This window comes from Myxocyprinus asiaticus, chromosome 33 (assembly GCF_019703515.2).
Source record: "Myxocyprinus asiaticus isolate MX2 ecotype Aquarium Trade chromosome 33, UBuf_Myxa_2, whole genome shotgun sequence".
NCBI classification, from domain to species: Eukaryota; Metazoa; Chordata; class Actinopteri; order Cypriniformes; family Catostomidae; genus Myxocyprinus; species Myxocyprinus asiaticus.
Window position 1 is genome coordinate 1,720,006 of NC_059376.1, and position 23,784 is coordinate 1,743,789.

Sequence of the window (23,784 nt, forward strand, 5' to 3'; positions counted from 1 at the left end):
ATAATTTCATTTACAATTAGTGCTTTGGTTGAAAGAGATCTAATGTTTAGTAGCCCTACCTTTATATGATGTTTATCTTCTATTTTTTGTTGTTGTTATTGTCAAGATTTACCTTAATAAAAAATTTTTCTAAATGATTTAGGGAGGGGTGATATCTAAATGATACAGCCTCTATGTGTTGTAGTTTATGTGACCTGTGTGACGTCTCAAGGCAGCTATCAAGCTTCCTGACCTGGGCCCCAGTTAGTCAAATATTATCACTATTAAGACTATGAGCCAAATTACTAGAGAGGAGAGAGGCACCTTCCCTGGAGGGATGTAGTCCGTCTCACTTTAGCAGGTCAGGTCTATCCCAAAAACTCTTCCAATTGTCTATAAATCCTACGCTATTCTCTGGACACCAGCCATTCAGTGACACTTATCTACTATAAACCTTGTCACCACAATGAGAAGGGAGGGGGCCAGAGCATATTACATTGTCTAACATCGTTTTTGCAAGTTCGCACACCGTTTTAACATTATCTTTAGTGATTTCTGACTGGTGAAGCCAGACATCGTTAGTGCCGACATGAATAACAATTTTAGAAAATCTACATTTAGCATTAGCCAGCACTTGTTAATTTGATCTGAGGTCAGATGCTCTGGCACAGGAAATGCATTTAACAATAGTGGCTGGAGTATCTATTTCCACATTCCTTACAATAGAATCATCTATGACCAAGGTTCTTTCAACATGATTCTCAGTGGGTGCATCACTGAGTGGGGAGGATCGATTGGAAACCCTAGTAGGAATGGGAGAGTGGTGTCGCTTTGCAGAGTGAGTATTCCACCGAGACGTCACCCAAACGCCCTGCTGCAGGGGCTCTACAGCAGGAACCAAAGTGTATGTGTTGCTCGTTGTTCTACCCTCATCCGAAACCGTATCTACCGGCTTCTCTTTCTCACTGCAAAAGCACGTCGTTTTTTACAATAGAAATTTGCACAGAGCACAGACCAAGTGCTGTTCACAAACCAAAACAGTCCAAAACAATTTCAAAACAACATAAAATAAAAATAAAAAATAATTCCAAATAATAAAAAAAACAATGTAAACAATGACATGCTTCCTGCCTCCGCCGCCACGTGACACGTGACCTTACCATCAAGCTTACATCATCCCTCTCATGAGCGCACGTTATAGAGATGTATGGAAGCGAACATTTGTAGTTAAAAAGTATATAAGTATTGTTTTGTTTCTCAAAATAATCAATCGTTTGCGTTCAGAAGAACTTTATTTGTCGACTGGAGTCGTGTGGATTATTTTGTTGCACCCTAAATATGCATTTTGAACCGAGTACATTCACTTGCATTGTTTAGAGGAGGAGGCCTGAAATGAATTCCTAAAAGTCTTAAACTCTGTTTTGATGAAGAAAGAAACTCAGATACATCTTGGATGGCCTGAGGGTGAGTAAATTATCAGCAAATTTTCATTTGTGGGTGAACTATTCCTTTAATCAACTCAAAAATGCCGTGGACAGAATCTGCTGAACAAAACTGAACAAACAAACCTTGGTTTCAATAAATTTACACCTTATCAACAGAGTTACTTGCATATCGCATGTGAGATTAAAGGGAGCTTATGTGCTTTCAAGCTAAAAAAAAACAAAACAAAAGCACCATAAAAGTTGTAGTAATAGACTGAGATTGAAGTCATTTTTCACTAAAATTCTTGACATCTGCACAAGCATCATGAAGCTATGAAGAAAATAATACACATTTGGATAGACATGATGGTGAATAAAGGACGACAACATTTTCATTTTGGGTGAAAGATTCCTTTAACAGACTGAACTAATAAAGGTGTAGTGCCTTAGGCTGCATTTACACTGCAAGGCTTAATGCACAGATCCGATCTTTTGACCGTATCCGATTTTTTTGTCCTGCCTGTATACATTCACTGAAGACATGACTCATATCTGATATCTGTTTACATCAATCTCCCACCTAAACTCAAATTATTCCATTGCTGATCGCTTTCACTTATGAGTGCCATGGTTCACGCTCCAATTTTGAATGGCCTTGTGCTATTTAATATTTTAAAAAGTTGGCAAAACTGCACACAATTGCAATTAATTAGGCAAAAAAGGCGAAAGCAACTTTTCACTGCTGACATTGTAAGCACGGCTTTAATAATTTCAACATTGGTTAGACAAGTGTGGCTATAAAGCCCTATTCGGATGGGATTAGTTTTCCATGGGGTTCGCTCTTGAGAGCCCCAATCACCTTTTCTTTATTCAGAAAAGGCCAATGTAAATTGGTACGTGGAAATTGCATGCCACTCTCCGCCCCAGACATACGGGTATAAAAAGAGATGGTGTGCACAACTCATTCAGATTTGTGCTGAGGAGCCGAGAGACAGTCCCGGCCATGTCAGTGGTCAGTTCAGTGCCACGGCAGGAGGGACACAACATCTCATTCCCTCCATCAGGGAACAGAGGTTCCCTATCTGTCACTCACTCGACGTTGTGTTGATGTTGTGACACTAGGGGTCACACTTGGAGCCCGAAACACCTCTGGTCTTTGATAAAAGGCCAATGGAAATTGGCGAGTGGTATTTGCATACCACTCCCCCGGACATACGGGTATAAAAGGAGCTGGTATGCAACCACTCATTCAGATTTTCTCTTCGGAGCCGAACGGTCGATGTTCATTGAGCTGAATTCCACAACTGTTCATTCACCTCTGTTGGATCTTACGGTGCATTTCAGCGGCTTCTCCCTCCTCTGCACTAGTGCACTGCAGAGAACGCCCCTGGGCGCTTCGGCAGAAATAAAAGAGTATATTTCTCTAAAAGAGCGGCACACATGGAACGTCTTTTTAAAGACGGGTCTTTTTAAAGATGCCTTTCGGTTTGTGTGTTATTCCTGGTTGCGGTCGTTATCTCTCGACTTCTGATGGTCACGATCACTGTCTTTCATGTTTGGGCGTGACCCACGCGGAGACATCATTCATGGATGGATCATGTACTCATTGCGAGAACATGACCATGGCAACGTTGCGGTCGCGGCTTGCCTTCATAAGAAAGCAAGCCACCCCTGTGGCTCCCCGCCTCGATCCTTCTACCTACGGGTATGAGGCCAGCACGGCTAGCACTGGGGGCGATTTGGGGACCCCAATGGGACCACCTCCGCTGGGTATCCCCCCAAGGACCTCCCATTCCCCAGCATGCTCGTCTACCCCGATCAGGCTTCCAGATGAGTCCGCCAGTTCGTCTCACGGCGAGTTCGACCTCTTGTTCGGAGCCCGCGAAGGTGATGAGCTCTCAAGCGCAGCATCGGAGAGCGGGCTTATCCAGTCGGAGGCAGAAGCCTCAGCTGGGCTACCCCCCTCGGGTATGGTTGCCCAGTCACAGGCTGACGCGGAAATGACGGACATGCTTTCCCGGGCAGCCACGAGCGTTGGGCTAGAGTGGAATCCTCCGCTCTCCCCTGAACCCTCGCGGCTCAATGATTGGTTCCTGAATCGACTCCAAATCAGCTGGACCACCTAAGGGTGGAGCCTCCACTCCCCCGTGAGGGTAACCTGCCATAACAGCGTGTCCGCTGCAGTGTTGAGGTCGCCCGGGATGTGAGTGGCTCGAGTCTGTAGCCAGTGCTGTAGCGGTCTCATATGCATCAACCCGAGGGGGAGTACATTGAGGATGTCATATGCCCCAGGAGCCTCTGAAATTGTTTCAGTGGCACCGCTACCTTCCGCCTGAAGGTTTTCAGGCAGGCCAGCACTGACTGTGCACGCTCGTTCATAAGATGTGCCATCATGGTGACTGAGTCCAACTCCATACAGAGAAAAGAGATGCTCTGTGCAGGGGAGAGCTTGCTCTTTTCCCAGTTGACCTGAAGCCCCAGCCGGTCAAGGTGCTGAAGCACAAGGTCCCTGTGTCTACACAGTAGATCTTGCTAGTGAGCTAGGATCAGCCAGTCATTGAGATAACTGAGGATGTGAATGCCCTTCTCCCTTAGCGGGGCCAGGGCAACCTCTGCGACTTTGGTAAAGATGCGAGGAGACAGGGACAGACTGAAAGGGAGGACCTTGTACTGGTATGCTCATCTCTCGAAGGCAAACCGAAGAAAGGGACTGTGTTAAGGAAGGATTGATACGTGAAAGTATGCGTCCTTCAGTTCTACGGCCGCGAACCAACCCTGATGTCGTACTGATGCCAGGATGCGCTTCTGCGTCAACATCTTGAATGGAAGCCTGTGTAAGGCCTTGTTCAAGGCACACAGATCCAGAATGCGCAACCCCCCTCTCTCGGGCATGATATAATCAGATCTGTAAAAGCCCTTGTGCGACTTGGCTAAGGGGATGGGCTCTATCGCTCCCTTTGCCAGAAGGGTGGTGACCTCCGCCCGAAGGACCGAGGCATCCTCGCCTCGCACCATGGTAGACAGGACGCCAATGAACCTGGGAGTAGCCGAGACAGATCGTCCTGATGAGCCATCGCGATGGGCTGGAAAACGCTAACCAGGCTTCCAGCCTCTACGCTAATGGCACCAGGGGAACGATTGGTTTTGTTACGCCCAGGGTGGGTGGTTTGGGGCGAGGCAGAGCAGATGCCCCACTGGGAAGCTCGTCCGGGGGAGGCATGCTGTCCCGTGAGCCCACAACGGTGGCCGGTGGCTGGGGCGGGCGAGCGGCCCCAAGAACTTCCATACTTACCTGTTTGCCAGCTTTCTTTCGATGGAGAACAAGGGAACGCGAGATACTCGTATCCCGCTCATTGACCGGAAAGACTTTCAGCGCCTGGTCGTCGCGAGTGTGAGGACCGGAAGGGCTGAGCATTGGAGAATGACCCAGGGAATGAGGAAAGTGCTCTTTTACTGACAATTTGGGAGCCGGGGCCCAGAAGGCACACGGCGATGTTGCGAGGGTACTCACCTCATGCTGGCCCAGGGGCGGGAGTGGGGCCCATGCGCTCACCTGTGTCAGGCCAGTCAATGTCAGTTGCCTCATCCCTGGGTCGCCTGTCTCAGGGCCACTTCGAAGCCCGTCCGGGTTCTGGGCAGGCGGTGCTGCATTCCTGCAGGAGGATCTTCTTCTCAGAGGCCAGTGGTGGGGGGCGGGGCCGACGCCACAGGAGGACAGCCCTGACGAGAGGCAGATGGGGTGCGGGACTTCGGAGGCCTGTAGGCGACTATGTATGATGGCCTCTGTCTGTTTCTTCACCGTCAAGAACTGATGGGTGAAGTCCTCGACAGTGTCGCCAAAGAGCCTCCCTTGGGAAGTGGGCCTTCTTGGCATCACACATCTCTGCAAGGTTGAACCACAGGTGCCGCTCTTGGACCACCAACGTAGACATCACCCGGCCAAGGGCACGCGTCGTGACTTTCGTCGCCCGTAGAGCGAGGTCGGTCGTGGTGCGCAGTTCCTGCATAAGCCCTGGGTCGGTCTTACCCTCGTGCAGATCTTTAAGCACCTTGGCCTGGTGGATCTGCAGGATAGCTATGGCATGCAGGGCGGAAGCAGCATTGTAAGCCTTCACTACTGGTGACAAAGAGAACTTACACGCCTTGGAATGGAGCCTTGGTCCATTCCTACAGGTGGCTGCGCCCTGTGGGCATAAATGCACCGCAGAGCACGCTGTACCTGGAGAAGCTTGACATATCCCTTAGCCGCTCCACCGTCAAGGGTAGTTAGAGTGGATGAGCCTGCGAAGCATGTACGGGCAGAGAAAGGCGCCTTCCACGACTTTGTGAGCTCCTCATGCACATCCGGGAAGAAGGGCACCGGGGCAGGGCACGGTCGTGAGACAAGCTCCGAGCCCAAAAACCAATCATCTAGCCGTGAACACTCAGGGCAGGGCGGAGGGTTCCACTCAAGCCCGATGTTTGTGGCCGCCTGGGCAAGCATGGCTACCAACTCAGCGTCCGCCTCATCCTAAGCTCTACCACCCAAGAGCGGGAGCTCAGAAGGTTCATCTGCTTCTGAAAGCAGAAGTCCACCCTCCGATGCTGTGACCGATAACTCATCCTTGTCGCGAGCCCCGAATGAGACATTAAATCTGCCTTGAGGCGTGTAGAGCTTTGCCGGGCTGGAATGATGCACACCCGGTCCCCAATCAGCCTGATGAGGCATGCGAGGGATAAAGGCGGCCGGGGACGACAGTTCGAGAGAGAGAGAATGACAGGCAGCTGTACTGTGTGTTTATAATTGTGTGTTTTTGTTTAAGTTGTTTATTAAATTATTATTTAAATTGTCAAGCCGGTTCTCGCCTCCTCCTTTCCACTGAACCCCCTTACAAGGCGTACCACCTGTATCGCTCGTGAACTCTACCAGGCGGAAAGAGCGTGCTGGAGGATGGGAGGACCGCGGGGACTGAGCCAGTGGAAACGCTCCCATATCCACATCGCCTGCGGTGCTCGCCGACCCAGATGCCTGAGTTTCAACCAAGGACGGACCGGGTTAGGAAGCAGCCGCGGTGGCTCTCTGCTTTACGAAGAAGGAAGAGAGCCACGACCACAATGTTCTCATGGGCATGTTCTCACAGTGAGAACATGACTCCTCCACAAAAGCTGCCCCGGCATGCTGGCAACCCAAGCACTCGAGACTTTCATGGCCATCCGGTGGGGAGAGATAACGGCCACACCCAGTACCACAAATGTGAAAGGACATCTTTAAAAAGACACCAATCGTTTGTGCGAGCTCTTTTAGAAAAAATATACTCTTTTGAATATACTCTTTTTACACCTGTGGACTCAGCCGCCGAAGTGCACAGGGGAAGCACAACACTCAACCATGCGAGGGTGACCACTGATATGTGCCGTAATTCCAGCAGCAGACAACAAGGTGATGGGATGAACACACACATGCGCTCGGCTCCAAAGAACAAGTCTGACTGAGTGGTGCTCAACATCTCCTTTTATACCCGTTTGTCCGGGGTGGAGAGTGGCATGCAATTTCCACTCGCGAATTTTCATTGGCCTTTTCTGAATAAACAAAGGTGATTGGGGCTCTCAAGAGCAAACCCCTAGTGTTACTACATCGACACAACGTTGAGTGTGTGACAGACAGGGAATGGCTTGTTTCTCTTTTACATGGGTAAATATTTAATATTTAAAGGGCTCAAGTGCTGAAAAATGCAGATCTTTTTATTTATTCGCACTGGATTATTATTACTAGGGGTTATTTTTACAGACCTTTTTATAGTACGTAATTTATGCTGTAATTTATACCCCACGTCTCCATATAAAACTAATTCCGATCGAATAGGGCTAGAAGTCAGTAGTGGTGGGTCCAAGTCCATACGTTTAACAACAGGGAGTGGGTACAAAATGTACACCTCAGCAAGAGAAGCTTTGAGTTTTTGTGTGAGCGCCTACAGACATGTCTGCTTCATAAGGACACGCAGTTAAAAATAGCCCAGGGGAATCGGATACGAGTGCTGAGACATAGGTCAGATGTCCAGATATTGGATATGTATCTGATTTAAAACCACATTTGGAAGTGAGTCAGATCAGATGTGAAAAATCAGATCTCATGCGGAATTTTGCCTTAACACGTGTGCAACAGTATACGATCTATGTCAGATGTGAGTAAAGAAGAAGTAATGTTTATTTTTAATCTTGTTGGCACACTCTTTTAGAGACCAGTAAGTTCAGACTTCACAACAGACATTGTTTCAAAGCAGCTGTACAGGAAATTATGCTATAACAGAAAATAAATCCAATGGCTGGGTTTCCATTCAAAATGTTTCATATTTTTTAAGCACATTTCTGAATATTTGACTAAAGAAAATTTTAATCATTGTGCGTTTCCATCCACTACGTTATGTGCATTATACTGAGGGAGCCCGCTTTGTCATGATGGAGTTGCTTTGGAGAGAGTTACTTGTGGTGTTGGACATCATTTTTACTAAATGCTGACAGAAGACACAGAAGAATGATTGTAATATCTCATATAACGAGGGCTGAAATGGCTGCTATGCCCATATATGCCAGCACCTCCATATATACTGTACCTACAAGCACCCATGCTCAAAACGACTAGATGTGAGTTTAAACTTCCGAATGTCAAGGGCGATGTAGGAAGAATTGTGTCCCAAGGTCGGACCTTTTGTTGGGCCAGCCACGTCAAGCTATCGCACACCCATACCAACCAACGAGCATAATGCCATCACGCTTTACATGAACAAATGGTCAAAACACGTCATCAATATGCAAATAAACTGTTTCCATCACTGTAATGCACATTTTAACTAATGCCAAACTCTAGAAAATCCACCTCCTCCTAGTTTATTCGCATGTCAAGCGTTTCCATTCAGGATTTCTTATGCTAATTTTCAAAATGTGCATCGAAATAGTTTGAAAATAGTTGATTGTGCCTAAATTAAATAATATTTGTATTTAGATTTATGTTTCGAACTAATCATGGTTTAAATTAGTAAACTAAGTAAGTGTTGGGGGTCAATGTTTAAACAAAATTAATTTGTAAGTTCCCTGTCTGTCACTCACTCAACGTTGTGTCGATGTAGTGACACTAGGGGTTTGATCTTGAGAGCCCCAATCACCTTTGCTTAAAATAGAAACGGCCAATGAAAACTGGCAAGTGGAATTTGCATGCCACTCTCCACCCTGGACATACGGGTATAAAAGGAGATGGCGTGCATCACTCATTCAGATTTGTTCTTCGGGGCCGAATGCATGCATTGTGTTCGTCCTCTCACCTTTCGCTTACGCTGCTGGATTTTACGCTGCAAATCAGCGGTCACCCTCGCACGGTCGAGTGTTGTGCTTCCCCTGGGTGCTTCGGCGGCTGAGTCCGCAGGTGCTAAAAGAGTATATTCAAAAGAGTATATTTTCTTCTAAAAGAGCTCGCGCAAATGCTTGCCGTCTTTTTAAAGATGTCCTTCTGCGTTTGCGCTACTAGATGTAGCCGTTATCTCTCCCCTCCGGACAGCCATGAAATCTGTCTCGAGTGCTTGGGGCCCCAGCACGCCGAGGCAGCTTTCGTGGAAGAGTTATGTTCTCATTGCGAGAACATGCCCATCAGAACGTTGCAGTCACGGCTCACTTCCTTCTTCATGAAGCAAGGAGCCACCGTGGCTGCTCCCCAACCCGCTCCGTCCTGGGCTGATGCTCAGCCGGCCGGGTCAGCAAGCACCACGGGTGATCTGGATGTGGATATGGGAGTGTTTTTGCCGGCTCAACCCCCGCGGACCTCCCATCCCCCAGCACGCTCGTTCTATCCGGAAGAGCTGTCAAACGATGCAGGCGGTCTGCCTCAGGGTGGATTTAATGCCTCGTGACACGGTTCAGCGCCTTCGCATTTCCTATAGGAACCCCTAGTGACAAACAGAGAACGTCTTGGTTACTGATGTAACCTCTGTTCCCTGATGGAGGGAACGAGACGTTGTGTCCCTCCTGCTGCGGCACTGAACCGGCCGATGACATGGCCGGGACTCTCTATCGGCTCCTCAGCATAAATCTGAATGAGTGATGCATGCCATCTCCTTTTATACCCGTATGTCCGGGACGGAGAGTGGCATGCAAATTCCACTTGCCAATTTTCATTGGCCTTTTCTATTTTAAGCAAAGGTGATTGGGGCTCTCAAGATCAAACCCCTAGTGTCACTACATTGACACAACGTCTCGTTCCCTCCATCAGGGAACAGGTTACATCAGTATCCAAGACGTTTGGTGATAAAGTCCTTGAAGTCTTCCCGAATTAACTGTGGAAATACATGTAGATGCATTGTCATTTGATATTTGGCTGATGAAGGCTTTTGTTGGCAGTTAATACCATTGTCTATGTATTCCATTTTTACGAGAGAGTTGTCCCTCCTTTCACCAAGATGATACAGACATTAGTCAGTGAGGGGCATCGCAATCCGGCTGGAAGCTTATGACAGATAATTTTGGTGAACTCAATCCTAAGCCCAAGCTTCATACAGTGGCTCTTGAAGAATCCCATATCTTGGAAGTTGCATCATTTCATCCTCTGTGAAGTCTGTCGGAGTAGGCTGAAGTGAAGTTTGGCTGGCACAGGCTGTATCATCACTGCATCATCAGTAATGTTGGTCATCATCACTCAGCGTCACAATGGGAGTTAGACATCAGGCAGGACCAGATATGGATCTGGCCGGCACTGGTATCCTGAGGCTAAGACAGGGAAAGAAATAGAATAAAATTAGCATAGATGCCACTCCCTTTAAAGCAGAGTTATAGAATAAGAGAAGTATTTCTTATTCTATAATAAATATTGATCTTTTTCACACCAAAGTGATCGTATTGATTTAGAAGACATTAATTTAACCACTGGAGTCATATCAATGACGTTTATGCTAACTGTCTGTTTTTTGGAGCTTCAAAAGAGAAATCTCCATTCGCTTGCATTTTAAGGATCTACTGAGCTAAGATATTTTTCTTCAAATGTGTTCTGGTGAAGAAAGAAAGTCATACACACATGGGATATCATGAGGGTGAGTAAATAATTAGAGAATTTTCATTTTTGGGTGAACTATCCCTTGGTTTATGATTTGTGAGTTGAGGGATAAATTAGGTGTGTGCCTGGCTGAATAGATCAGTCTTTAGTCTAGACTTAAACTGAGAGAGTGTCTGAATCCCGAACACTGCTAGGAAGACTATTCTGTAGTTTAGGAGCCAAATAGGAACATTTTCTCCCTCCTTTTTGTGGATTTTGATATTCTCATTATTTTAACAGACCGGAGTTTTGCGATCGAAGTGAATGTGATGGATTATAGCGTGATAGTATGTCACTTAAGTACTTTGGAGCTAAAACATACAAAGCTTTGTAAGTAATTAACAGAATTTAAAAAAATAATACGGAACTTAACAGGTAGCCAATGTAACGATGATAAAATGGAACTAATATGATCATATTTCTTGGTTCTAGTCGGCACTCTAGCTGCTGCATTTTGAACCAACTGAAGTTTATTTACTAAACCTGCAGGACATTCTCCCAGAAATGCATTCCAATAATCTAGTCCTGAGGTCATGAATGCATGAATTAGTTTTTCAGTCTCAGAAACAGATAGCATGTGTCGTAACTTAAGCAATATTTCTGAGGTGGAAGAATGCTGTTCTACAAACATTGGAGATTTGTTTTTCAAAAGTTAGATTGCTATCAAAACTAACACCTACCTTTTTTGCTGTAGAAGACAACATAACAGTACATCCATCAAGAGTCAGATTTTATTTTCGCTTTTTAGGTTTATGTTCCAAAATTTGTACCTTTGTTTTACTGGAATTGAGAAGAAGGAAATGTCTAGCCATTCGATCCTTGCTATCATTTATACACTCTGCTAATTTGGAAAATTGTGAAATTTTATCAGGTTTGGAAGAAATATAAAGTTGGGCATCATCGGAATAACAGTGAAAACTAAGTCCCAGGGGAAGCATATATAAGGAGAAAAGCAGAGGCCCTAAAACTGATCCCTGTGGCACTCCATACTTTACTTTACTTTGATCTGACAGTTCCTTATTTACACAGACAAAGTCATAGCGGTCGGAGAAATAGGATCTAAACCAAGCTAATGCCTGTGCACAAATGCCAACATAAGTCTCAAGCCTATCCAAGAGAATGTCGTTACCTATGGTAACCCTAACTCTGATAAGTGCACTCTCTGTACTATGATGGGGCCTTAATCCTGACAAGAGTATGAAGAATATGAAATTCTTTGTATATACCATTTCTCTGTAGAAATAAACATAGATGGGAGGACACTACCTTTTCTAGTATTTTCAACATAAATAGGAGAAAGTTTCTTGGGACATGCCCTAAGGATGAGGAGTTAATAATATTAAGAAGAGGTTCTGAGATTACAGGAAACACCTCTTTTAGGAATTTAATCGGCATTGGATAAAACATATATGTTGTTGCTTTTGATGTTTTGATAAGTTTTGTTAGCTCTTCCTAACCTATAACTGCAAAGGATTGATGTTGCTTGTATGGAATAATTTGAGTCTTCTAACTGAGTGACTGAGGCAGAGCCAGTGGGACTGAGGACCAAGGTGGAGCCGTAGGGATGGAGGTCCCCAGTGGAGCTGACGGATTGGAGAGACGAGATGTAGCCAGAGGATCGGAGAGCCAAGGCGGAGCCAGGTGACTGACTGACCAAGGCGGAGCTGGAGGGATGAGGGACCCCGGTAAAGCGAACAGGCTGAAGGACCGCAGCGGAGCAGAGGGAATGTAGAGCCGAGGTGATGTTGGGGGATTGACAGGCCAAGGTGGAGTCCAGGGCTCGGAGGGTCTAGGCGGGGTCGGAGGGTCGAAAGTTCCCCTTGCCTGATCAGGAGAACTAAGGGTGGGTACAAGGGCGGGAACCGTCTCCAGGTCCAATAGCTCAGATGTGGTTATGACATAGCATGGATCAGGCTGATGCTGAGGCGTGGCTGTGACATGGCATGGAGCAGGCTGAGGCGTGGCTAAAGATGGCACTAGCTCAGTGATCATGATGAGGAATTCTGGCTCGGCGGCCATGAAGTGGAACTCTGGCTTGGCGGCCATGACGTGAAACTCTGGCTTGGCGGCCATGACGTGAAACTCTGGCTTGGCGGCCATGTCGTGGATCTCTGGCTTGGCGGCCATGATGTGGATCTCTGGCTCAGCGGCCATGACACAGATCTCTGGCTCAGCGGCCATGACGTGGAATTCTGGCTCGGCGGCCATGTCATGGAACTCTGACTTGGCGGCCATGACGTTTAACTCTGGCTCGGCGGCCATGACGTGGATCTCTGGCTCGGCAGCCATGACGTGGATCTCTGGCTCAGCGGCCATGACGTGGAACTCTGGTTCGGTGACCATGACGTGGGATGCTGGCTCATCGACATCATCAGGAGTAGAAATACCTCTGAAATGCTTCCGGGATTTTCTTCCAAGGTTATTGCTTGTACAGTTTACGGACCGCCATGTCCGCTCATTATTAATACTCAGGGTATTAATTATCATGAATCTGATTTGCTGTATTGTGGTCCAACCACATTGGACTGTTGTGCATTTCCGCCATCGCGGGTGAGACTGGCAAACTGAGTTTATCCATTAAAGAATCAAAGACCAGGATGGTTTACGAGCCATCCACCGCGTCTCTGAGTGATAAACTAACAGCTGCTTCCTCTCCCACGATCGCGAAACCGGCTTTGGGGCCGTCACTTTATTCTCTCTCTCTCGTACTAACCACACACACACACGCACATGCGCGATCCCTCAGAAAACATTCTCAGACACATTTTTGGCTAGTAGATAGCTTCGTGATAAAGCTCAGCTTTGTCCCTAAGCTATCGTACAAGCGGACACATGCGGTAACTGGTAGACGCCATTGACTGGTTTCTCTTCGCCCACATTCGCGGCCATATTCTCTGGCCAGAAGTCTCGCGTGATTTACTCTCCACGAGTCACGTCCGCCATTTTGTGCACATCCCTCCTTACACACACACACTCGCTCTCACAAACACACACCCTCATGTGTTATAGGATTATTTTGATTTCCATATCTAATCATATCACTGTTTAGTTTGTAGTTGTAAGTCGGAAGTTTATTGACTGCATTGTATTCATTATTAACTGATATTACTGCATGAATAAACTTTGTTATATTACAAAGAGAAGTGTTTTGGTTTGTTTTGCATACACCTGTGTCATGCTGACGGGATGTCAGTGCTCGGATTCAAGCCTTCATTCATTGTTTTCTTCCCGAAAATCGATATTCTTCGGATGTCGATTTTCCTAAGAAAACAATCTAATATTGAGACTGTTATACTATCTGGTTATTAGTCCCTGATTCCAGGGTGGTGCACCGTCAATGTTAATCCTTATTTATATTCTATTGATTTTTGATAATTGCTAATTATCTTTGATGATTGTTGAATTTGAATGATCAATAAGCTAGTGTTAATTTTAATTAATGTTTCATCGATGTTAACAATTAACGATTATCTTTGATAATTGTTGATTTAAAGGATTAAAAAAGCTAACATTGATTCTCATCAATGTTCTATTGATTTTAATAATTAATAATTATCTTTGATAATTATTCATTATTGCTAATAACCAAACCCTCTCCTAAACGTAGCGCACTACATTTACTGGAGCCCCATATGAGGTTTTAATGAGTTAGATTAAATTAATTGATTTAAATATTAATTAATAACTAAAGAAATAATTACAAATTATTTCTGATAGTAACACTGATCTAAACAACCAGTGAAGCCCTATATTCTTCAGCCGAAATCATTCTGTGATTACCAAAATGCCCCCAGTTGCCGAAGCGGGAAGTGTTCTTGAATGTATGGACATGTGTGAGCTCCAGTTTCCAGGTAAAATGCACACAGAGGTGTGCCAAAAGCAAGCTGATTTTAGCTGTAAAATCAATAGAACAATAAAGTGAAGGGGAATGCATATTTTACTAACTCTACCCCCAAACCCCAACTCTTAACCTAACCGTCAGTGAAGTAAAAATGTAATCTTAGAGATTATTAAATGGAACCTCAGAATCACGCTTGTCATTAAATATGGGAACGTGGTTATTTTCTGGTTTCAATGCAGGACCAAAACCCATGTCTCTGAGGGTGTTCACACAATACACTGCAAGTAGGAAAAGGTAAACATATTTGAATTAAGAGAAAAATGTCTGATGGGAGATGCCACTTGTCAGTGACTCTGTAGAATGGGGTCAATAAGTTAAGTAAAGAGTCAAGTGGCTTTATTGTCATTTCAATCATTTACAGAAGGCACAGTACACAGTGAAATGAAACAACGTTCCTCCAGGTCCATGGTGCTACATAAAAACAACACAGAACTACATGAGATTACACAGAACTAAATAAGACTACACAGACCAACACAGGACTACATAAAATGCTCATGTGCAAACATGTGCAAACAGTGCAAGTCAGTACAATAATTACTAAAAGAAGACAATAGGTACCGACCAGTACACAGTTCTGGTGTGGAATAAAGTGCAAAAAGGTATTACAATATAACAATAAATGCTGTAAAATGTAAACATAACACACTAGTTAGCAGCAAAAAAATGCAGATGGTTAATTCAGTATTTATTTACAGTGTATTAACAGCAATTTAAGAAAGAAATAGCTCAGCTGTCCTCACTATCTGCTGCAGGGTCTTGCGATCCGAGATGGTGCAATTCCCAAACTAGGCAATGATGCAACTGCTCAGAATGCTTTCCCTCATCCTCACCTCTATAAAATGTGGTGAGGATGAGAGGTGGGAGATGGGCTTTTCTCAGCCTTTGCAGAAAGTAGAGATGCTGCTGGGCATTTTTGGCTATGAAGCTGATATTGAGGGACCAGGTGAGGTTCTCCGCCAGGTGAACACCAAGAAATTTGGTGCTCTTGACAATCTCCATGATGGAGCCATCGATGTTCAATGGAGAGTGGTCGCTCCATGCTCTCCTGAAGTCAACAACAATCTCTTTTCTTTTATCCACGTTCAGAGACAGGTTGTTGGCTCTGCATCAGTTCGTTAACCACTACACCTCCTCTCTGTATGCTGACTCGTCATTCTTGCTGATGAGACATACCACGGTCATGTCATTGGCGAATTTGATGATGTGATTAACTGTGCATTGCTGTACAGTCATGAGTTAGCAGAGTGAACAGCAGTGGACTGAGCACACAGTCCTGAGGGGCCCCAGATTCTGTTGGAAATGCTGCTTCAGATCCCAGTCAGGAAGTCTAGGATCCAGTAGCAGAGGGATATATTCAGGCCCAGCAGGCTCAGCTTTCCAATCAAATGCTGAGGAATGATTATGTTGAATGCTGAACTGAAGTCTATGAAAAACATTCAAATGTATGTGTCTTTTTTATCCAACTGGGTGAATGCTAGATGGAGAGTAGTGGCGATGGTGTCATCTGTTGAGTGCTTGGGATGATATGCGAACTGCAGGGGGTCCAGTAAGGGGGGCAAACGCGTCTAGATGTGCCTCAAGACGAGCCTCTCAAAGCACTTCATGATGATGGGTGTGAGTGCGACGGGACAGTAGAGGCAGGACACTGAAGACTTCTTCGGCATGGGGACGATGGTGGTGGTCTCGAAGCACGTTGGAACGACGGCGCTGTGCAGGGATATGTTGAATATGTCAGTGAGAACATCCACCAGCTTGTCTGCCCATCCTCTGAGCACTCTGCCAGGAATGTTGTCTGGTCCAGCAGCCCTCCATTGGTTGACTCTGTTTTTCTCACATCAGCCGTGGTAAGACACAGCACCTGGTCGTTGGGAGGAGGGGTGGACTTCCTTGCCGCTATGTCATACTGCACCTCGAACTGAGCGAATTTATTCAGCGCATCTGAAAGGGTGGCATCACTGTTACAGTCAGGTGATGTTGTCCAGTATTTGGTGATGCCTGAATGCCCTGCCACATGTGAAGCGTGTCACCACTGTCCTGGAAGTGGCTGTGGATTCTTTGGGCATGTGCGCGCTTTGCCTCTCTGATGGCCGGGACTGTTTGGCCCTCGCTGTACTTAGGGCAGCCTTGTCGCCTTGTGCACATGTACCTCTACAGTCATCAAAATAGTGCAAAAGGTTGCAAAAACAAGCACCACAGTGTAAGGTGCTGATTTGGGTTCTGCAATGAATGCAAATATATGAGGGGGTTTATGGTCGGAAACCCAACTGATCCCACATAAACCTAAAAATGTTGTAGAGCCCAAATCAAAGCCAACGCCTCCTCAATAACTGAATAATTCAGTTGGTAAGAAGAGAACTTCTTCGAAAAATAACTAACAGGATGATCAAAACCTTCATCAGCCTGAAATTATACAGCCCCTGCACCCATATTACTGGCATCCACGCAGAGCTTGAAAGGCCTATCAATCTGCTGTGCTGCAAGAACTGGAGCAGAGGTGAGAAGACATTTAACCTCATCAAAAGCTCGCTGACAGATGGCCATCCAATTGAACTCCATCTTAGCCTTGAGCAGGTCGGTCAAAGGGGCTACAACTTTAAAGAAGTTTTTACAAATGTTACGATAGGAACCAACTAGGCCTAGGAAATGCATTAACTCCTTTTTTGTTGTAGGAGAAGGAAAACGATCAATTGACTCTACCTTAGCATACACTGGGTGCACACCGCCCTGCCCAAACACCTTACCAAGGTACGTTACTGTCGCCTTAGCAAACTCGCACTTTGCCAAGTTGAGAGTAAGATGCGCCTTTTCCAGGTGACCGAACAGTGCTGCAATGTGATGCAAGTGCTGCTCCCAGGAGTCACTGAAACAACAATAACATTGTCTAGATAAATTGCAACACCCTCCAAACCGAAAACAACCCTGTTCATTAACCGCTGTAATGTGGCAGGTGCATTTTGAAAACCAAAACTCATAACGTATGAAAATAATCCTGCTGCAGTAATAAAAGCAGGAATTTCTTGCGGTCGAGTAGCCCTTGAGCAAACCAGATTTGCTCACAAACTTGGCTGAACCAACCTGGTGGACACAATCTTCAGTTCAGGGAAGTGAAAAAGAATCAGGCTTAATCACCCTGTTAACCTTTCGATAATCAGTACAAAAATGATAGGTACCATCAGATTTATTTACGAGCAAGCAGGGTGAGGCCCAGCTTGAGAATGAAGGTTTTGCGATATCATTATCAAGCATATACTGAATTTCAGCATCTAGATGCTTGTTCCTCTGGGGAAACACGATAGAAATGCTACCGAATGGACTTAGCATCCCCAATGTCAATATTGTGCTCCACCCAGTGGGTACAAGAAGGTACATCAGAAAATAAAGTACTGTAACGACTAAGCCGGCTCTTCAAATCCGCACAACGAGATACATTTAAATGAGCAAATACAACATCCATATTCACAAGTGATTCTGAATTTTTTAGTTGACCAAGCAGCACAGCATCATCTGGAGGTGAAACTCCCTTAACCACATCACCACCTAAGGGAGTGGGTGACAGTTTCAACTACCAGTGTTGGATTAGCATAAGTAGTTTTCACATTCAGTAAACTAGAACGACAAAAATAGGGCTTTAACTAATTAACATGACACAACTGAGTGGATTTTCTCCGATTAGGAGTAGCGATCAAATAGTTCAGTTCAGAAACCTTCTCAACCACAGTAAAAGTGCCAGTGAACTGAGCTTAAAACTGAGAACTGTCTTTAGGTAAAAGAGCCAAGACCTGATCACCAGGAGTAAACTGGCAATATTCAGCTCGACAATCAAAGAGAGAGTTTATTTTTCTCTTATGACAAAAGCATATTGTTTTGCCATCTTACTTGCCTCATACAACCTACGCTTAAAGTCATTCACATAATTAATAAAATTTTTGGGGGTACAGTCTCTATCCAATTGTCTCACAAAACTGCTAAAGTATCACGAACAGTGTCCAAACACTAAAAACCAGTTCTCCCCAGACAGACTTCTCAGGCAGCCAGCATCAACCACAGTAACCCCTCCTCCCAGTCACCATCCATCTCTGTACAGTAAACATGCAATAAAGACTTGTGAAAATGCTCCAAAGCACCCTGGCTTTGAGCATGATAGGCAATTGCTTTATTGTGCTTAATATGCAATTGCTGCAACACCTGAGAAAACAAGTGAGAAGTAAAATTAGAGCCTTGGTCACTCTGTAGAATTTCTGGAATGTCAAAGACCGATATAAACTGGGTTAGAGCTTTCACCACAGATTTTGATTTAATGGTGTGGAAGGGATAAGCTGCAGGGTATTGTGTTGACGCACATATAACTGTAAGCAAATAAATGCTGCCAGATTTTGATCGAGGCAGAGGACCCACACAATCAATGATCAGATGCTCAAATGGCTGACTAATAGCCAGAATAGGAAACAATGGAGCAGATGTAATTTTCTGGTAGGCTTACCCATCATTTGGCAAGTGTGACACGTTCTAATGTACACAGCAATATCTTTTATCAATTTCAGCCAAAAGAAATGGTGCAAAATGCATTCATAGGTTTTCCTTACACCCCAGTGACCAGTAATGTCACCATGAGCAGTGTGCAGGACTAAAAGATGGAATTTAAGGGGAACTACCACCAGCATGATGGGGTTACCTGCAAAAATGGCTCCATGAGGAATCCATTTTCTCACCAACATTCCATCCTGCAACAAATGGCAATGAGCAACATCTCTGATTTGGTTGAAAGGTAAAACATAATCAAATGGTTCTGTGAGAGTAGAATCAGCTCACTGTTCAGCTATCATGTCAGTGTAGGACACAGAAAGAGACTCAAGTAGAGAGAACTTTGGCTCCACACACTTCACTGTTGTCAGTTCTAAGTACACAAGGAGAAGGTTGGTTAGCAGTCATAGCTCGATTTACAGCACAAGTTGTAAATACTTCAGGATACTCCTGTGTACTCTCATCGGACTCCTCCGGTGACAGTGGAACAGAAGAAACCACAAGACATCAGGCCAGACCCATCCACCTGCCAAGTTGTTTCCCAGGATTATGTCAACCCCTTTAACCCTCAGGGGTCAATGGATGCACCGGCGCGTCCTGCTGAATTGTTTCCTCATAACAGCGAAAACAACTTAAAATACTCCGTCATTTTTGGGCATACAGATACAGTTGTGCTCAAAAGTTTGCATACCCTGGCAGAAATTGTGAAACTTTGGCATTGATTTTGAAAATGTGACTGATCATGCAAAAACACTGTCTTTTATTTAAGGATAGTGATCACATGAAGCTATTTATTATCACATAGTTGTTTGACTCCTTTTTAAATCATAATGATAACAGAAATCACCCAAATGGCCCTGATCAAAAGTTTACATACCCTTGAATGTTTGGCCTTGTTACAGACACACAAGGTGAGACACACAGGTTTAAATGGCAATTAAAGGTTAATTTCCCCCACCTGTGGCTTTTTAAATTGCAATTAGTGTCTGTGCATAAATAGTCAATGAGTTTGTTAGCTCTCATGTGGATGCACTGAGCAGGCTAGATACTGAGCTATGGGGAGCAGAAAAGAACTGTCAAAAGACCTGCGTAACAAGGTAATGGAACTTTATAATGATGGAAAAGGATATAAAAAGATATCCAAAGCCTTGAAAATGCCAGTCAGTACTGTTCAATCACTTATTAAGAAGTGAAAAATTCTGGGATCTCTTGATACCAAGCCAAGGTCAGGTAGACCAAGAAAGATTTCAGCCAACTGCTAGAAAAATTGTTCGGGATACAAAGAAAAACCCACAGGTAACCTCAGGAGAAATACAGGCTGCTCTGGAAAAAGATGGTGTGGTTGTTTCAAGGAGTACATTACAACGATACTTGAACAAAAATTAGCTGCATGGTCGAGTTGCCAGAAAGAAGCCTTTACTGTGCTAATGCCACAAAAAAACATGGTTACAATATGCCTGACAACACCTTGACACGCCTGTGGAGTGACGAGACCAAAATAGAGCTTTATGGTCACAACCATAAGCACTATGTATGGAGAGGGGTCAACAAGGCCTATAGTGAAAAGAATACCATCCCCACTGTGAAGCATGGTGGTGGCACACTAATGATTTGGGGGTGTGTGAGCTTGGGGAATCTTGTGAAAATTGATGGCAAGATGAATGCAGCATGTTATCAGAAAATATTGGCAGACAATTCGCATTCTTCTGCATGAAAGCTGTGCATGGGACGCTCTTGGACTTTCCAGCACGACAATGACCCTAAGCACAACTCCAGTGGTTACAGCAGAAAAAGGTGAAGGTTTTTTGGCCATCACAGTCTCCTGACCTTAATATCGTTGAGCCACTCTGCGGAGATCTCAAACGTGTGGTTCATGCAAGACGACCAAAGACTTTGCATGACCTGGAGGCATTTTGCCAAGATGAATGGGCAGCTATACCACCTGCAAGAATTTGGGGCCTCATAGATGTAAGGGGGAAGTCACCCACTGGCCCAAGGACGGTATCCAATGGCGTGGCTGAAGGTCTCCTGCGTGTTCTGTCTTATCATACGTGACATTAAATAATACTTTATTTGATTTGAGTTCCATGTTTTCTATTAATCTTATCATTAATTCTTTTCTTTATTTCATCTGACACCAATTATGAAAAACCTCATTGATGTATCTATGCTCTGAATTTTAGTAATTCTCTCTTCTAGACTGCATTTGTTATTTCAATGTAATTTGGGTCCTGTGCTGGTCAGACACAGGTCCTTTAACTACAAATTCATCAGTTTCAGATATTAGTAAGTTTTAGACTAAGTCCTTATAGGTTCTCGACTTTATCCGTTTAGTCTTATTTGGCTAAGTCCTATAATAGATTCTCAGTTTACCGTTTAGCCCCAGTCAATTAAGTCCTGTTTTACAGGTTCTCGGTCCTACATTTAGTATTCCCATTTAATTCTACTTGGCTAAGTTCTATAATAGATTCTCGGTTTACTGTTTAACCCCAGTCAATTAAGTCCTGTTTTACAGGTTCTCGGTCCTACATTTAGTATTCCCATTTAATTCTACTTGGCTAAGTTCTATTATAGATTCTCGGTTTACCGTTTAGCCTCTTACATACTTAACTAATGGGTTACTTCTGAAGTAGCTTAATTAAGCCAACTCTGACCATAGATTTGTAGTTAACAAGAAATATACTAGAAAACAGTCCTTCAGAATGAATCATAATAACAATTTATTAATAGTAATACATTCAAACAATCCAATTAAAATAATAAATCAAACTCAAAGCTATCAGTGAACCAAACATAATAATATATTTAAAGTTGTATTCCATTCAAACATTTACCAAACATAAGAAATACAAATTGCAATTACCTGGTAGTGAAAAAACTACATGCAAATGACGAAGCATGGGAGATCTGATTTACAGATTCCTTCAAACATTTATCAATAATAAGAAATACCTGGTAGAGAAAAAACTACATGCAAACGACGAAGCATGGGAGATCTGATTTACAGATTCCTTCAAACATTTATCAATAATAAGAAATACCTGGTAGAGAAAAAACTACATGCAAATGACGAAGCATGGGAGATCTGATTTACAGATTCCCCGAGCTTCTCTGCCATCCTTCCTTAAGTACCAAACGATTCCATTGTTATTTCAGATGTGTGTGTTTGATGTTATTTAGGATTTGGTTAACAATTTAGGGAGTTGTAGTCAACCTTTGATTGAGTAGGTTGTTTGATGTTTACAAAGAATACACCTAATCTGCATACAGCATCTGGTCTCTGTGTGAGACTTGGGAGGGGCATGCCCCGGATAGAATACTGTATTTTATTAAGTTCTTAAATCTTACTTGTGATTTGACTTTGCTGAAAGGGAATGAGACCCTTTACCAGTTGCACATAGACCTCTTGAATGATACCAAACATATATGATCAGAAAACCTTTTACATTACAGAACAGGATAAGTCAAACTTAGTTTTTAGTGTCCTTAAAGTGACCTAAGGTGAGAGAGAGAGAGAGCAGATGTGAGTGTGATTTACGTTTTATGGTCCCCAATCAATGGGGTGTGTTTTCTCAGGTGGAGATGCTCCTCTGTGTGAGAGTTTTATGACGTTGGTTCTCGCAGAGTTCTTTGACTTTCCCGGAAGTGATGCAGATAATTTTTGCGACAATCTTACATAGACAACTATTACAAAAGACTGCAGTCATTGATGCTAAAGGGGGCAATACACAGTATTAATAACTAATGGTATGCAGACATTTGAACAGGGGTCATTTCATTGTTTTCATTGTTACCATGTTTTGTTTTATGATTGTGCCATTCTGTTATAACCTACAGTTGAATATGAATCCCATAAGAAATAAAATAAATGTGTTTTGCAAGAAAACTCATGTTTTTAAAAATGGTACATATATTACCAATTCTCCAAGGGTATGCAAACTTTTTAGCACAACTGTAATTTAAGACATCATTAGAGACAATAAAGGGTCTACACTCACAATAACAACAAAACCTTGTGCTTTTGTAAACTAAAGAAAATATACAGGATGCGCTTTCAGCCGTCTCTGTCTCCACGAGCATCTTTCTGAAATACGTCACAAAAATGAAGTGAAACTCCGCGAATACTTATCAGACAAACATGAAACATATGTCTAAAGAAAGCTTAAAATGTCTACTTTTAAATAAAACAATTAAAATTTAAAACAAATATTCTTCTGCAATGCAATCTGTATGAAACAAAGCGATGTACAGTTTCTCCTGGCTCAGCTAATTATCCCTAATGTGATCACACCCACCAGCAGAGTGCACTATTCATACGGTAATGTGCTGAGGCGATCAATGCAAATGGTAAACACCCCCAGCAATGCCTTAAAAAGCATCAAGTTCATTCACTTTTCTGCTCTTTGGAAGATGGCACACTACACAGGTGAGGAAGCTCTACAGATGGTCCTGGATAGTGACGAAGAGTTCACATTTTCCTCAGAAGAAGAGCGGGATTCTGATGAACATTTGCATTTTGAAGAGCAACTTGATCCAGCCGAGGATACAATTTCAGATGAGTAAGTCTTTACTTACATTAGTTGACATGCTATTTTATATAAACATGTACATATTTTACTAGTTGGACTATTTCCAGACTTGCCAGCCAGTATTCAGGGTATTGAAATTTGAAATATGTCCTAATAGGCAAGTTTTTGTTACATTTAAATGTTGTTTCGGCTAAAGCAAGTATTTAAATTGTATGCTGTATGATATAAATATATGTAATATGATATAAAAATAATATGAATATTTAGATTATATTTTAACTAGTGTTTATGCTGCCTCATTATCATCAACGAAGCTTGTGCTTGCAAATATCTGTTCAGATGTAAATGTGTAAAATGTGCTGTAAATATGCCCAT